General features: G+C 47.3%; 1 long non-coding RNA gene across 1 annotated transcript; it reads right to left on the bottom strand.

Moving 5' to 3' along the window:
* Positions 1–660: 660 nt before the first annotated feature.
* LOC144479398 (uncharacterized) lies at positions 661–12,735 on the bottom strand. The gene is made up of 3 exons (XR_013495519.1): positions 12,630–12,735; positions 9,806–9,880; positions 661–761 (listed from the first exon to the last, which is right to left on the bottom strand). It is a non-coding gene; the product is annotated as an uncharacterized LOC144479398 (long non-coding RNA).
* Positions 12,736–16,925: the final 4,190 nt, after the last annotated feature.

Genomic DNA, 16,925 nt, shown 5'->3' with positions numbered 1-16,925 from the left:
TGGATGGACAGATGGCAAAATGAACGGATAAATTATTCGCTGCAGGGCAGTCTGAAGCCTCACTCTCCCATATATGAGGTATTCTGTGGAGGTCTGTTCCCTACTAAAGCTGATGTCAACCCTGATTGATTTTTTATTTTAGATGAACGAGCTCAAATCATTCCCTGCGAATGAGAATGGCTTTGCAAAGTGCAGTTTCATCTTTAAATAGCAAGACTACAAAAAAAAATCAAGTCTTGGTTAACAAAGTAATTCAAATGATATAATCTGTAAAAGCGTCAACAACCATTTAATTGAAATGGAGCAAACTTTATCGATAAACCATTCACTCGGCATAATCTAAGCAAAGTATTTTGATGTTCAACTCTGTACTTTCATCAGTAAATGTGTTTGCTTCCTCAGAATCTAGTTTGAAGTCATTGGAAAGATTAAAGCAAACCCCAGCAGCCAATGTCCTTGAAAGAGACATGTCAAATAGTAAGGAGCAAATGGATCAGATTCACCTCGTTTCTTCAAAGCTTCTTTTTTTAACTTATTTTCATCATGCCAACTGTCAAGAAGAAAACAGCAATTTAACTAAAACACCACCACATAGTATTAAAGATTTTATTTATTAGTCTCACCAGTAGGTTTACATTAACACTGCATTGACTCCATTGACCATCCACTGGTTCCGTCTACACGTCCCGCTGCCTCGGAAAAGCAGCCAGCTTTCAAGAACCCCATGCACCCCAGACGTACTCCCTTCCACCTTCTTCCGTCTGGAAAAAAATAACAGAAGTCTAAGGTCACATCCCAACAGACTCAAGAAGTCCCTGCTGCCATCAGACTTTTGAATGGACCTACCTCATATTAAGTTGATCTTTCTCTACACCCTAGCTATGACTGTAACACTACATTCTGCACCCTCTCCTTTCCTTCTCTATGTACAGCATGCTTTGTCTGTATAGTGTGCAAAAAAACAATACTTTTCACTGTATATTAATTCACGTGGCAATAATATTGTGCGCAGTTTTGGTCTCCTTTTGGTATCCTTTTCTGAGGAAGGATGTTCTTGCTCTCGAGGGAGTGCAGCAAAGGTCTACCAGGCTGATTCCAGGGATGGTGGGACTGATGTACGAGGAGAGATTGATTAGGTTAGGATTGTTTTCGCTGGAGTTCAGACAAATGAGGGGGGATCTCATAGATACTTATAAAATTCTAACAGGACTAGACAGGGTAGATGCAGGGAGGATGTTCCCAATGGTGGGGGAGTCCAGAACCAGCAGTCACAGTCTGAGGTTTCAGTGTAGACCACTTAGGATGGAGATGAGGAGACATTTCTTCACCCAAAGAATGGTGAGCCTGTGGAATTCATTACCACAGGAAGTAGTTGATGCCAAAACATTGAATGCATTCAAAAGCTGGCTAGATATTGCACTTGGGGCGAATGGGATCAAAGGTTACGGGGAGAAAGCAGGATTAGGCTATTGAGTGGACAATCAGCCATGATCATGATGAATGGCAGAGCGCACTCGAAGGGCCAAATGGCCTCCTTTTGCTCCTATCTTCTAAGTTCCTATATTTCTAAATCAAATCAAATCACATACTGCAATGAAATTACTGTGAAGATCCCCTAGTCTCCACACTCCGGTGCCTGTTCGGATACACTGAGGGAGAATTTAGCATGGCCAATGCACCTAACCAGTGGGTCTTTTTGGACTGTGGGAGAAAACCGGAGCACTGGGAGGAAACCCACGCAGACAACGTGTAAACTCCACGGACAGTGACCCAAGCCGTAAATCGAACCCGGGTCCCTGGCACTGTGAGGCAGCAGTGCTAACCACTGTGCCACCGTGCCGCCCCCATTATTATACATTAATATGACAATAGATAAATTTCTTGTGAGATTAAACCTCGGAATCAAGACCGAGCTAGTCTTAAGTTGAAGTGACGGCTATTAAGCAGAAATAATTAGGCCGAGGCACACAGATATAATTCTGTTCCCATTTTATTGTGTGTCATTATTTTTATATTTTCATTATAAATTCTGATGTTCATTGGAAGCTACCTATATGTCACACTGTGGTTAACCTTGTCCTGCTAATGGGCAGACTGCAAGATTAAAAACTGTGGCGCAGCAGCACCACTACTGGTAGGAGAGTGTAATTACAGCATGCCAAGTTTACTTAGGTCATTCTCATAATAAATGTTATACTGTTTGTATTATGAGCCTTCATGCTCATAAGCATAATTTATATTTTAACTTAGCTGTTGTTCGAGCCATTTTCCATATTTGCTTTGTTTTGAGCAGTCGCAGCTCCCTTTATAATTGTTCTTTTAGGATTTGCTCAATGGGAGGTGGTGGTGTAGTGGTTGATGCGCGATTAATTCACTCGGGAGGCTGGATCGTACCCGGGAAATAAAGGCTTTTATTAGCAACAAGAATAGAGCATACTGCTTAACAATACAATCCCAGACTAAAGGGTCACTAGGAAGTGCAGTGACCTTTATACTCCTACAGGAAGACGGAGCCAACCGGAGTGTACCACAGAACAATACCAACAGGTGGAACACCCCATCCCTAACCCCAACAGTAACAAGAGTAACATATGTACAAGTACCCATAGTGATAACCATCTATGGTTCAGTACCCATCGTGGTAACCATCTATGGTTCACCACAGTGGTATTGTCGATGGACTCGTCATCCAGAGACCGTAATGCTCTGGGGACCCGGGTTCGTAATCCTACCTCGGCAGATGGTGAAATTAGAACTCAATAGAAATCTGGAATTAAAAGTCTACTGATGACCATGAAACCATTGTCGATTGTCATAAAAACCTATCTGGTTCACTTACTGTCCTTTCGGGAAGGAAATCTGCCATCCATACCTGGTCTGGCCTACATGTGACGCCAGACCCACCGCAATGTGGTTGACTTTTAATTACCCTCAGGGCAATAAATGCTGGCCCAGCCAGCGATGCCCACATCCATGAACCAATAAAAAATATGTTAGTGATTGTTCATGAAAAACTTTGCTCCATCTGTTATTTCCCCTTTATATTATTTTGGGCACTTTGGCATTTGGAATTAATGGCACTTCCTGCCAAAAGGTGAAGAAAGATTTTGCATTTACCTGATAGTCAAAAGCATTGTGTTGATGCTACATGAAGCATCACAAGAGCGACAGAGAAAGATAACTTGTACTTCAGCCCAGATCTTGCAATCTGATTTGACTCAATGACTGTTTTTGCCTCAAGAAACTGTTTCCGTGCCGACTTTCTGGTGGATTTAGAGAATTTTCATAGAACCCCTACAGTGCAGAAGGAGGCCATTTGGCCCATCAAGTCTGTACCAACAACAATCCCACCCAGGTCCTATTCCTGTTACCACACGTGTTTACCCTGCTGGGTGGCACGATGGCACAGTGGTTCTCATTGCTGTCTCACTGCGCCAGGGACGCGGGTTCAATTCCGTCCTCGGGTCATTGTGTGTCTGGAGTTTGCACATTCTCTCCCTGTCTGCGTGGGTTTCCTCCGGGTGCTTTGGGCTATTAGACATGGAAGTCACCTGCACTGAGCCTCACTCTGTGGCATGTCATAGAATAGAATCCCTACAGTAGTGCAGAGGAGGCCATTCGGCCCATAGAATCCCTACAGTAGTGCAGAGGAGGCCATTCGGCCCATCGAGTCTGCACCGACCACAATCCCACACAGGCCCTATTTCCGTAACCCCACATATTTAGCCCACTAATCCACTGACACTAAGGGGCAATTTAACATGGCCAATCCAGCTAACACACACATCTTTGGATGGTGGGAGGAAACCGGAGCACGCGGAGGAAACCCACGCGGACACGGGGAGAACGTGCAAACTCCACACAGACAGACAGTGTGTGTGTGTACATTTTACACGTAATGTGTGTACATTATTCAGCAAGGGACACTGAGAATAGCATTCAGGGATAGAAACCATGGACAGGAGTTTCCATTCCCTAGTACAGAGATGCTGAAAGCAATCGTAGCCATGCTGGTCTGTATGGTTCAATTATTTGAATATTTAATGTGGATTTAAATATTGCTCTGTCCTTTTGTCATTGTCTTGATAGACCACCTCATCTTCAGCTGGAAAACAGCTCTACTTATGGGTTCTGAACTGCTTTTCTGTTAGCAGCCAGTATCAGGGCATGGATGTGGATTTCATCAACAGATAAGTGAAATCTCATCCTGTGAATATCAACAAGAGACACTCTCTGTGATCGACACTCCATTGAACACTGGGTAACGTGTTCATACAATATTCCTATATTTGTGAATTTAAGAGAGTAAGTGCCTATTTGATTTGATTTATTATTGTCACATGGATTAACATACAGTGGAAAGTTTTGTTTCTTGTGCGCTACACAGACAGAGCATACCGTTCATAGAGAAGGAAACGAGAGAGTGCAGAATGTAGTGTTACAGTCATAGCTAGGGTGTAGAGAAAGATCAGCTTAATGCGAGGTAGGTCCATTCAAAAGCCTGATAGCAGCAGGGAAGAAACTGTTCTTGAGTCGGTTGGTGCGTGACCTCAGACTTTTGTATCTTTTTCCTGACGGAAGAAGGTGGAAGAGAGAATGTCTGGGGTGGGTGGGGTCCTTAATTATGCTGGCTGCTTTTCCGAGGCAGTGGGAAGTGTAGACAGAGTCAATGGATGGGAGGCTGGTTAGCGTGATGGATTGGGCTACATTCACGACCTTTTGTAGTTCCTTGTGGTCTTGGGCACAGCAAGAGCCATATCAAGCTGTGATACAACCAGAAAGAATGCTTTCTAAGGTGCACCTTTAAAAGTTGGTGAGAGTCCTCGCTGTCATACTAAATTTTCTTGGTCCTCTGAGAAAGTAGAGGTGTTGGTGGGCTTTCTTAACTAAAGTGTCGGCATGGGGGGACCTAGAATCATAGATAGAATCCTACAATGCAGAAAGAGGCCATTCGGCCCATCGAGTCTGCACCAACCACAATCCCACCCAGGCCCTGTCCCCATATCCCTACATATTTACCCACTAATCCCTCTAACCTACGCATCCCACTCAAATAACATTAGCCCACTCAAATAAAGACATGGATTTTATTTGAGTGGGCTAATGGCTGTTATTGTATTCTTACCCAACAAAAGTTCGATCTCACTGCTTTTATTATGAATGCTTTAAAGTCCAGTTTACCCCAGTCCAAAATCAGGAGCCTACATCCTGACTGGTCCCATTCACACATGAGTAATTAATGTGTAGCTACCAAATCACTCTGAACACATTGTTAACCTTGCTGTGTTTAATTTAAAAAACCAAGTGTCTGCATTAAAGAATTGAAGGACTGAGTGGCAATAACCCTGAAGATATAAAGCCGTACCACACTGTATTAGATTTGCATTCAGTGCAAATATCTGGCTGGATATTCATGTGGTAGTGACAGCATAATATACAGTGACCCGGTTCCTAAGTACACTGAAGCAAGAGATGTGATACTACCTCCAGCTGGTGGTCTCACACTGCTTCGACTTCTCACTTGGGTGATATAATGTCAGTCCTATGTGTAAAAGCATCTTTCGGAAGTGCTTAGGTTGAATCTCCTGGGAACTCTATCAACTTATTTTGACTTCTTTTTAACGCAATTACGGTAGAATGGAGGCCTTCTATCATTAAAAATAAACCACTGAGGGAGCAGTACACAGCCGAGCACATGTACAAAGTGCTCCCTTGTCACTGAGAGTGCAGCCTACAGCAAGTTCCAGTCAGCAGAGACCCCTTATTGTTGAGATATCAAAGTGTAAAGTCAAGAGTCAGGGGGCAGCACAATGGCAAGATTGAATAAAAGTGCAAGGGTGAACTCATCAACCCCATACTTCCAATGGAGAAACTGCTCACACAGTACAATGCTGTAACCATCCCTCTGACTCGACATCCACTGAAAAATGGCTTCTCACTGGGAGCATGGGTTTACAAAAGGAAAGATAAGGTAAACTGGGAAGTACGGAATACTCCCGATAATTCAAAGTAGTTTATTTGTGCTGAAAGATTGAATTCATCAATAATTTGACCAAAGCAACATAACAACACAGGAATGTGAAAGTCTGATGCAAACAAAAAGTATAATTTGGAAATAAGTGACTGAATGAAGAAGAGAAGATAGTGCACAGTGGTTAGCACTGTTGCCTCACAGCACCAAGGACCTGGGTTCAATTCCCGGCTCGGGTCACTGTCTGTGTGGAGTTTGCACATTCTCCCCATGTCTGCGTGGGTTTCCTCCGGGTGTTCTGGTTTCCTCCCACAGTCTGAAGATGTGCAGGTTAGGTGCATTGGCCATCCTAAATTGCCCCTTGGTGTCCCAGGATGCGTAGATGCATTGGGCATGCTAGATTCTCCCTCAGTGTAGCCGAACAAGCGACTGGGGGATTTTCATAGTGACTTCATTGCAATGTTAATGTAAGCCTACTTATGACAATAATAAATAGACTTGAGAGGACATGAGGTTTGGGTTTTGTAATTTGAGTAAGAAGTTTAACAACACCAGGTTAAAGTCCAACAGGTTTATTTGGTAGCAAAAGCCACACAAGCTTTCGAGGCTCTGAGCCCCTTCTTCAGGTGAGTGGGAATTCTGTTCACAAACAGAACTTATAAGACACAGACTCAATTTACATGAATAATGGTTGGAATGCGAATACTTACAACTAATCCAGTCTTTAAGAAACAAAACAATGGGAGTGGAGAGAGCATCAAGACAGGCTAAAAAGATGTGTATTGTCTCCAGACAAGACAGCCAGTGAAACTTTGTACATTTTTGTACAATTTGAACATTGTAAAAGGAGAGAAAGATCGAGGAAAGTGGAGAGATTTGTACTTTAGTGATTGTGGTAAACAATGTGTTAAAGCAAGGGACTGTAATCTTTCCCACATAGCTGCTACATCGTGAGGATTGTTGTGTAGGGGAGCAGATTTGGAGTTCAGAAGGAGCAAGAAACAAAAGTTCAGAGTGCAGGGATCATAGTAGCAGAAGAGGATAACAACATTGTTTAAGTTTTTAAGTTTAAGTTTATTTATTAGTGTCACAAATAGGCTTACATTAACCCTGGCAAACATCATCTCCCCCTCCTCTTCCCCCCACCCCTCCCCGCCCCCCTCCCCCCCTACCCCCCCCCAATGCAATAGCTGGCTGATGGTGGGGGTGCAGATAGTTTATAGTGTCACAAGTAGGCTTACATTAACGCTGCAATGAAATTACTGTGGAAATCCCCGAGTCGCCACACTCTGGCGCCTGTTCTGTTACATTGAGGGAGAATTTAGCACGGTCAATGCACCCTCACCAGCACGTCTTTTGGAGCGTAGGAGGAAACACACGCAGACACGGAGAGAACATGCAGACTCCGCACAGACAGTGACCCAAGCTGGGAATCGAACCCGTGTCCCTGGCGCTGTGAGGTAGCAATGTTATCCACTGTGCCACCTAAGAAATAGGAGCAGGAGTAAACCATATTCCACCTTGAGATGGTGCCCCATCTGGGACCCCAAATCCATTTTATGCTTCCCTTTGAACATGCTTCTGACTGCCGGTGGGACCGTGAGACCAATGGGAGTTTTTAACCTCTCTTCTCAGCCACTGGGATTGATTATCAGGAGCAAATATACAGGCATGTGTTTGTACGCCGTTACCATAGTGAAGGAGTAGCGGAGGATACGGCAAGGAAATATTGAAGCTGGATCCACCAGATATTGTCATCCATTCACCACCCCATCAGAACATTAGGGTGGTTGAGGTCCTTTGATGACCTCAGCGAGAAGATGCATACATAGATGCATACATAGAATCCTGTGCTTCACATGGTATCTATAAGTAAAGTTTCAGTTAATTTATTCGTGTCACAAATAGTCTTATATTAACACTGCAATGAACTTACTGTAAAAATCCCCTAGTCGCCACACTCCGGCGCCTGTACGGGTAACACTGAGGGAGAATTTAGCACGGCCAATGCACCTAACCAGCACGTCTTTGGACTGTGGGAGGAAACCTGGGTCCCTGGCGCTATGAGGCAGCAGTGCTAACCACTGTGCCACCTTGCCGCCTCCATAAACAAACGGCTGCAGAGGTTGTCATGGAAGGAATTAAGTTAGAGGTTAGAAAGGAATCGATAGTCGGAAGGCAAGAATTTTTCTTAAGTCTTGTAGAGCAATGTGAGAGAACGTGCGTGGAAAAGCTACAATAAGTAGTCTCACAACACCTGTTTAAAGTCCATCAGGTTTATTTGGTAGCATGAGCTTTAGGAACACTGCTCCTTCATCAGGCGAGTGCAGGATTTGTTTCACAAACAGGGCATATATAGACACAAACTTGATATATAGACACACAACTGAGTTTGTGTCTATATATGCCCTGTTTGTGAAACAAATCCTGCACTCACCTGATGAAGGAGCAGCTCTCCGAAAGCTCGTGCTACCAAATGAACCTGTTGGACTTTAACCTGGTGTTGTGAGACTACTTACTCTGCCTACCCCAGTCCAACGCCGGCATCTCCACATTATGGAAAAGCTACTGCAGATATGGAATCTCCATTCACATCTTGTACCTTGGGTCTGCTGATCTCAGTAGTGTAATAGTAAACTGTCTTACATTTCACAATAGCTACAGTCTGCATGTGGGTTACATTTGTCATGGTTTCAAAATGTTCCAATAGTATGACGTTACTCTTTGTGTTTATCCCTGTGTTCGGATTTTCATGGCTTCCTGTCCAAAATGAACCCCTGAACTTCCAAGCCTCTGAGGTATTTATTTGCTTGAGAATCCGAATCAGGTTGACCCCCTCCTTCACCCTACGTACGCACAAGCAGCAGATTAAATACTGACTTTCCTTCCCCACTCCCCACAAGACATCACTGACAAAAATGGCTTTGAACACCAGCCTAGGCAGAATTTTCCCATGATTTGTGTCAGGCTCTGACTGAAAGCTGGGGTATATCACTCCAGAAACACAGCCAGCTTATCACAGCAGATTTTCTGGCACTCGGTGCCGAGAGAATCTGGAAACGTTGTTTACACCATCACTCTGGTGGGGTGAGGCCTGGTGGAGCCAGCAGGGCCATATCCACAGAGACTGGAGTGCAACTTGAAATATCACAGCATTCAAGAGTATGGAACAAGTGCAGGAAAATGGGACCTTTAGTGGTTGTTATGGTCGGTGCAGACTCAATGGGCCAAAGGACCTTTTCTGTGCTGTATGACTCTATGACCCTATCTTTAAAGGGCATCCCAATCTGCCCCCATCCCCCTCGGGATATGGAGGATATCCTCTCCCACAAGCACTGGGGTGATCACACCCCACCACACAAATATTGGGGTGCACTCTCCCTGCTCTCACCCCACCACTGCAGCAGTATTGTGGGCACTCTCCCCCTCCCTCACAGTCATCGACCACCCTCCCCCAACTTACCCCCCCCACTTCACAGGCATCACCCCCCCCCCTTCACAGGAATTGTCCCCCCTTCACATCCATCAACCAGGTAGCCCCCACCCCCGTTTCATAGCTTTCATCCCCCATCCCCTGCTTCACAGGAAACACCCTCCACTCAGGCCAATTGCTGCCCGCCACCCCCCTGCTTCATAGCCAACACTCCCCGCCTCTCACCTTTCACAGACATTGGCCCTCATTCCCCACCACACACATAAGGGGAACTCACCCTCAAAAAGGGGCTTCCCAGAGGCCCTATCCCAGTACTGTCAACCTGTAGCTGGGGGCAGTGCCAGGACACTGCCTGGACTTGTCCCCCGCACACCCCCCCCTCCCCCCGGGACTATACACACCTTGACGTCCTTGGTGGCTTCCCCTCGACTGATTGCCATTCTTATATAAAGGCAAAACACTGTGGATGTTGGAATCTGAAACAAAAACAGAAAATGCTGGAAAATCTCAGCAGTTCTGACAGCACCTGTGAAGAGAGAATAGAGCTCTGACGAAGGGTCATCCAGACTTGAAACGTTGGCACTGTTCTTACATAACTGTTACAAATCACGTCGGTGAGGTATGAATATTCAGTGAGGGGGGGAAATCATGTGGTTGGGAAGCCCTCTAATGATCGAACATTATTAAAATGCTTGGGAATTTTGATACGTCATCGGTGAGGGTCGGGGAAAATCGGGAAACGAGATCTCACCAGCCAGAATCTCATTTCCCGACTTTTGTGGAATTTTGCATCCACGTTGCCCAATTCCACCCCCTCCCCCCGACCCGCTCCCCCCCACTCCCATCCCCTGCCACCACCCCTCCCCCCTGCCACCACGCTGTGTTCTAGAACATAGAACATAGAAAGCCACAGCACAAACAGGCCCTTCGGCCCACAAGTTGCGCTGATCATATCCCTACCTCTAGGCCTATCTATAGCCCTCAATCCCATTAAATCCCATGTACTCATCCAGAAGTCTCTTAAAAGACCCCAACGAGTTTGCCTCCACCACCACCGACGTCAGCCGATTCCACTCACCCACCACCCTCTGAGTGAAAAACTTACCCCTGACATCTCCTCTGTACCTACCCCCCAGCACCTTAAACCTGTGTCCTCTCGTCGCAACCACTTCAGCCCTTGGAAATAGCCTCTGAGAGTCTACCCTATCCAGACCTCTCAACATCTTGTAAACCTCTATCAGGTCACCTCTCATCCTTCGTCTCTCCAGGGAGAAGAGACCAAGCTCCCTCAACCTATCCTCATAAGGCATGCCCCCCAATCCAGGCAACATCCTTGTAAATCTCCTCTGCACCCTTTCAATGGCTTCAACATCTTTCCTGTAATGAGGTGACCAGAACTGCGCGCAGTACTCCAAGTGGGGTCTAACCAGGGTCCTATAAAGCTGCAGCATTATCTCCCGGCTCCTAAACTCAATCCCTCGATTAATGAAGGCTAGTACGCCGTACGCCTTCTTGACCGCATCCTCCACCTGCGAGGCCGATTTAAGAGTCCTATGGACCCGGACCCCAAGGTCCTTCTGATCCTCTACACTGCTAAGAATGGTACCCTTCATATTATACTGCTGCTTCATCCCATTGGATCTGCCAAAATGGATCACTACACACTTATCCGGGTTGAAGTCCATCTGCCACTTCTCCGCCCAGTCTTGCATTCTATCTATGTCTCGCTGCAACTTCTGACATCCCTCCAAACTATCCACAACACCACCTACCTTGGTGTCTTCTGCAAACTTACCAACCCATCCCTCCACTTCCTCATCCAGGTCATTTATGAAAATGACAAACAGCAAGGGTCCCAGAACAGATCCCTGGGGCACTCCACTGGTCACTGACCTCCATGCAGAGAAAGACCCCTCCACAGCCACTCTCTGCCTTCTGCAGGCAAGCCAGTTCTGGATCCACAAGGCAACAGCCCCTTGGATCCCATGCCCTCTCACTTTCTCAAGAAGTCTTGCATGGGGGACCTTATCGAACGCCTTGCTGAAGTCCATATAGACCACATCCACCGCTCTTCCTTCGTCAATGTGTTTGGTCACATTTTCAAAGAACTCAACCAGGCTCGTAAGGCACGACCTGCCCTTGACAAAGCCGTGCTGACTACTTTTGATCATACTAAACTTCTCTAGATGATCATAAATCCTGTCTCTCAGGATCCTCTCCATCAACTTACCAACCACTGAGGTTAGACTCACCGGTCGGTAATTTCCCGGGCTGTCCCTGTTCCCTTTCTTGAATATAGGGACCACATCTGCAATCCTCCAATCCTCCGGAACCTCTCCCGTCTCCATCGACGATGCAAAGATCATCGCCAAAGGCTCCGCAATCTCCTCCCTCGCCTCCCACAGTAACCTGGGGTACATCCCATCCGGTCCCGGCGACTTACCAACCTTGATGCCATTCAATAGTTCCAACACATCCTCTTTCTTTATGTCCACATGCTCGATCCTTTCTGTCCACCGCAAACCAGCAGTACAACCACCCAGATCCCTTTCCACCGTGAATACCGAGGTAAAGTATTCATTAAGCAGCTCCGCCATTTCTAACGGTTCCGCACAAACTTTTCCCCCTTCACCTTTTAAGGGTCCTATGCCTTCACATCTCATCCTTTTACTCTTGACATATTTGTAGAAAGCCTTGGGATTCTCCTTAATCTTACCCGCCAAGGTCTTCTCATGACCCCTTCTCGCTCTCCTAATTTCCTTCTTAAGCTCCTTCCTACATCCCGTATACTCCTCTAAATCCTTAACACCTCCTAGCTCTCTGAACCTTCTGTACGCCTCTCTTTTCTTATTCACCAGGTTCATCACAACCTTCGTGCACCACGGTTCCCGTACCCTACCAACACCCCCCTGTCTCATCGGAACGTTGTCATGCAGAGCTCCAGACAAACATTCCTTGAAAATCCTCCACTTTCCTTCGGTACTTTTCCCCAAGAATGCCTCCTTCCAATTTACCCGTCTAATTTCCTCCCTGATGACACTGTATTTCCCTTTACTCCAGAGAAACACTTTCCTAGCCTGCCTGATCCTATCTCTTTCCAATGCTATCGTGAAGGAGATAGAATTATGATCGCTATCCCCAAGCATTCTCTAAGCATTTCACAGTCACCCTCTTGGTCAGGCTATTTGCAGAGCATAGTGAATGGTATTATGATTTGTGTACTACCTGACTGCAAGAGGAAGAGGCATCCTTCACAATGTACTGTTGCAGGGCAAACATTATCAGAACTGTTGGGCCATGCAAATCTGCTAGACATGAAGTCCCTGCTCTCTGTCTCACAGCTTTCAGCACTGACAGACATGCGAGCAGCGGCAGATGGATGGTATGTCAGCATGTAGAGTTGAAAATAATCTTGTAGCAGGGAACCAATTTGCTGTGACGCAAAGGGTTTCAGTGAAGAGGATTTGATTATGTTGCACGAATGGTTATTGGACCATAAACAATGGCTGGGAATTTGTGCTCCTCAGGATTTTGGAGCAGTCATTGCCAAGACAAATTGTACATGACACGTGGAGAAAAGGAGCTCGATCTTCCCAAAGGCTTTTTCTTGTTCCATCTTTTCTTAGGAACACGGTAAATGAGGCATTTTGGCAACCACAAGACCAAGGCCGAAATTTTCTGGCCCTTCCTGCCGGTGGGATCTTCCAGTGCTGGTGATAGTGAACCCCCTCCCCCTTCCTGTGGTGCATTCCCCGGTGGCTGGGAGTGCGGCTTACGCAAACCCTCCATATACATCGACGGGACTGGAAGATTCCGCCGCCAGAAAATATGCCACGGGGGTGGGGGGGGGGGGGGGGGGGGGGGGGGGGGGGGGGCGGGGAGTTGGGAAATTCCCACCCCAAGGGCAGAGAATCTTGCTCTCCCACCATTGTTTCCGTGATGGGATGAAAAATTCAGAGTGAATCCCGAGTGGGGTGAGCTTTGACGCGCAATCGTCCCACCCCATTAGTTGCGCGTGTGTGTACATTCCACATGGAGTCTCGTGACAGGGCAGCTAGAAAGCCCGAGGCCGCATTGCCATGTCCGGCCACCATATTCAAAAGGCCCCCACCTGGATGGTCCTTCACCAATGGGGAGAGGGGCCAGGAGAAGTCAGCAAGCTACACTCCCTACTTCAGTGATACTTCCCTCGAGCATCTTCTTGAGTCAGGGAAAATAAAGACAGGACATCCTGTTCCACAGGGATGGCCACAGGAGGCAATCCCAGCTGACCAATGAGTAGCTGGTCAGGTGGGCAGTGCCCGTGGGGTGCAGAGGAGAACACCTTTGAAATGCAGGTAAAGGGTCAGTAATTTAATCCGTGCCACGAGGGCAAGTGAACCTTCTATCCTTCCAACCAACCTCCCCACATCTGTTTTTGCCTCACGGGACCTGGGTGTCACTGGCAAGGCCCAGTATTTCTCTTGCCCATCCCTGACGAGGTGTTGAGCTGCTGCCCCCCTGCAGTTCATGTGCTTTGCTATTTACAAGGAAACTGCAGGGTTTTCACCCAGTCCCAGTGAAGACACCATCATGGGGTAGGGCAGAGTGCAACTCCCGTGTGTCTGCTGTCCTTGTCCTGTTAGCTGGTAGAGCTCGCAGGGTAGGAGAGTGCTGTTCAAGGAGCCTTGGTGACTTGCTGCAATGCGTCTTGTATGTGGTACACATGGCTCCCACTGTGCAGAGGTGAAGGAGGGAGTGAATGTTTGTGGGTGTTGGATGGGGTGTTCATCAAGTGGGCTGCTTGGTCTTGGATGGCTGCACTCGTCCTGACAAGTGGAGACTGTTCCATCCAACTCCTCACTTGTGCTGTGCGCATGGTAGTCGGGTTTTGGGGAATCAGGAGGTTGGTTAGCAGCCACAGAATTATCTCACAATCCATCGATCTGCCTTTATGCAGGAGAAGGTGGCCCACAACAGGTGGGAGAGAGAGAAAATGGGAGGCAGGAACGTCTGATCTTAGGCCCCTCACACAATGCGAACAGTCGGCTGCTGAGCTACTAGGGGAGGATTGTGGTCAATGGCATCCCCCAAGCAGCTAGTCAGGAAACATGCATAATCCAGACAACCTTAGAAAATCCAGGCAAGTGCCAGGTTTGAGTCAGCCTAGGCAGCCACTCGTTCTCTCCTCTCTCCATTTTAGGCACTAACAGGTCAGGCCAGGCCCACACCTGAAGCCCGGCCCAGTCCCCAGGACACCTTGGAGGAGGGCAAGGATAACTGTTCATCCATAGAGATGTCAGAACATTCACCTCCACCAGCCTGGTGACACACACCTCCGTGGCTCATATATCTAGTTTAGGCTTGGACACACAACTGTGGTATCCACTTGGCAGGCACAAGTCCACAGCAGGCAGAGGCAGTGATAACCATGCTCTCTGGTGCTCAGGGGACTGCTGAAGAAGAGGCCTCTGCTAAGTCTGAGTCACGTGGCAAGCCTCTGGAAGCAGCCAAAGAGAACTTGCTGGGGTATCAGTGAGGTACAGAGGAACATCAGGTGAAGCTGGCAGAGACCCCCAACAGGGTGGCACAAGAGACGGGGGGAGTCCATCTGTATGCCCTCTAGTGTAGTGGCTCCGACATGTGAGTGCATCTCCACGGGGAGGATGTTGGACGCCACTGGGAACCTGGTCCGGGATGCGTCCAGTTTCTGCCAGTGTGCTCAGACCTGAATTCTATTGCTGTAGCTATGGACAAGCTTTTGCAGTGGTTACACAAGGAAGGGGGGTGGGGCAGGGGGTGGGGGTGCGGTAGCACCTTGACCTCCTTCCAGGTGCTCTTTCTCTTCAAGGCATCAGAGAGGTGCCCTTGGGCACCCAATGGGAGGAGGCGCGTCAGGCGACACCCCAGAGTCTTCACATTGGCATTCCCAGTCCTCTCTGCCTGTGACACTTATCAGCTCCAGCTGCTCAAACCGACGAGGGTACATCTGCCCCTCGAGACCCAAACCAGGTCAGAAGCCTCCAGGCCTCTCCCCTCTGGAGGACACCTACCAACGTCACCACAGGGCACACGGTAATTAGCACGCTGCCTCTACCTCTGCTGCGGACATTGGGAAAGCTCCAAGACATAGTGGTAGAGTAAGAAAAATGAAAAGATATTGAATGAGCATTGTGGCGTGGGTGTCCAATCAGTATAAGTAGTTTTCGCACTCCCAATGTTGCATTGTTTGGAGCAGTCTCCTGAATTCATTCTTGCTCCTAGTACTTTTAATGGTCACATGCACCACCCCCCTTCCAGGGAAGACTCAAGGATGGGTCATCCTTCCCCAAATACATATCTGTGCATGGAAACATCACCCTTTGACTGCCATGTGCCACTCACTCCCATTCATCTGATTCTGCTTGGTCAATTGCCTTTGAGACTCCATGGAGAGACCTTGTCACAATGGAAAGTGTAACCATATAAGCCCTTGTCAGGCAGCTCCATTCCCTCTTTGATGTTGGTAGTTTGCAGTCGTGACTTGGCTGCCATTCACCTGCACGTCCCCTGTAGGCATGTCTCTCCCTCCCTCCAACCAACCTTCTTCCCTAATCTGCCTGGAGCCAATGGCCAATGGTTCAGAGTGAATGGCAACTCTCATTACCTTGAGAAGCCAGGGGGCCAGACCTGCTACCATGCACCCTTCACCAAATAATGAAGAACAGCAAATGAGAAAGCTCTCATATAATCGCCACATGATTATTTGTTTGTCTTTAGCTGCCCAGTTGTGCTGACCTTCAGCTCCGCTCACCCGAGCAAACCCTTCCCCCCACCTTGATGTTTTTGGATATTGAGGGCTTGGCCTTGGTCTGGAGCTGGCTTTGTCTCAGGTTGGTTTCATTTCAAACTGTCTCCACCATACCCTCCCACTGTCCCCCAGCAACTTGCCCCTGTTAGAGTAAAAGTGAGACGCTGCCAAAGGGAATCCCAAAATTAAAAGATACAAGATGGTAACCTGGTACAAAATGGACTCTGTGAAAAGACATTAAGATGTGCTGATTTAGGCATAGACATTGCACGATGAGCTAAATCCTGTTATTGTCTAATTACTGCAGGAAATAAACCAGACTTTGAGGTCCAGATGATCACCTTAGCTTAAGATAAAGCAGAACCGAAACAATGAGTTTTGTTAACGAGATCAGCCATTGATAGGGGGGCATAATCGGCTAACGATGTGATAACTGCTAATGTCGGTACTTGTCGACTCTTCGAAATGTATAACGATGTGATAACTGCTAACGTTGGTACTTGTCGATTCTTTGAAAAGTATAAAAGAAGCTCAGCTGCCATTTTAAAATTGAGAAGGTGACTGCGAGCACTGCGGAGAGCCCAGCGCTTCTCCCAAAGCTTTGTCTGATAAACTGCATGTTGAATCTTTAAATCTGACTCCGGGTGGTGATTTCCCACAACACCCCCTTCACCATCAAACCCCGCCCCACAACTGATGTCACTTTCATTCCCCCCTTCAATAACCCTTGAGCCTCCCTAAAGCAGCCTGAA

The sequence above is a fragment of the Mustelus asterias genome, chromosome 26 (assembly GCF_964213995.1).
Source record: "Mustelus asterias chromosome 26, sMusAst1.hap1.1, whole genome shotgun sequence".
Classification (NCBI taxonomy): Eukaryota; Metazoa; Chordata; class Chondrichthyes; order Carcharhiniformes; family Triakidae; genus Mustelus; species Mustelus asterias.
The sequence above is the reverse complement of the archived record's forward strand: the minus strand, read 5'-3'. Positions and strand labels throughout refer to the sequence as shown.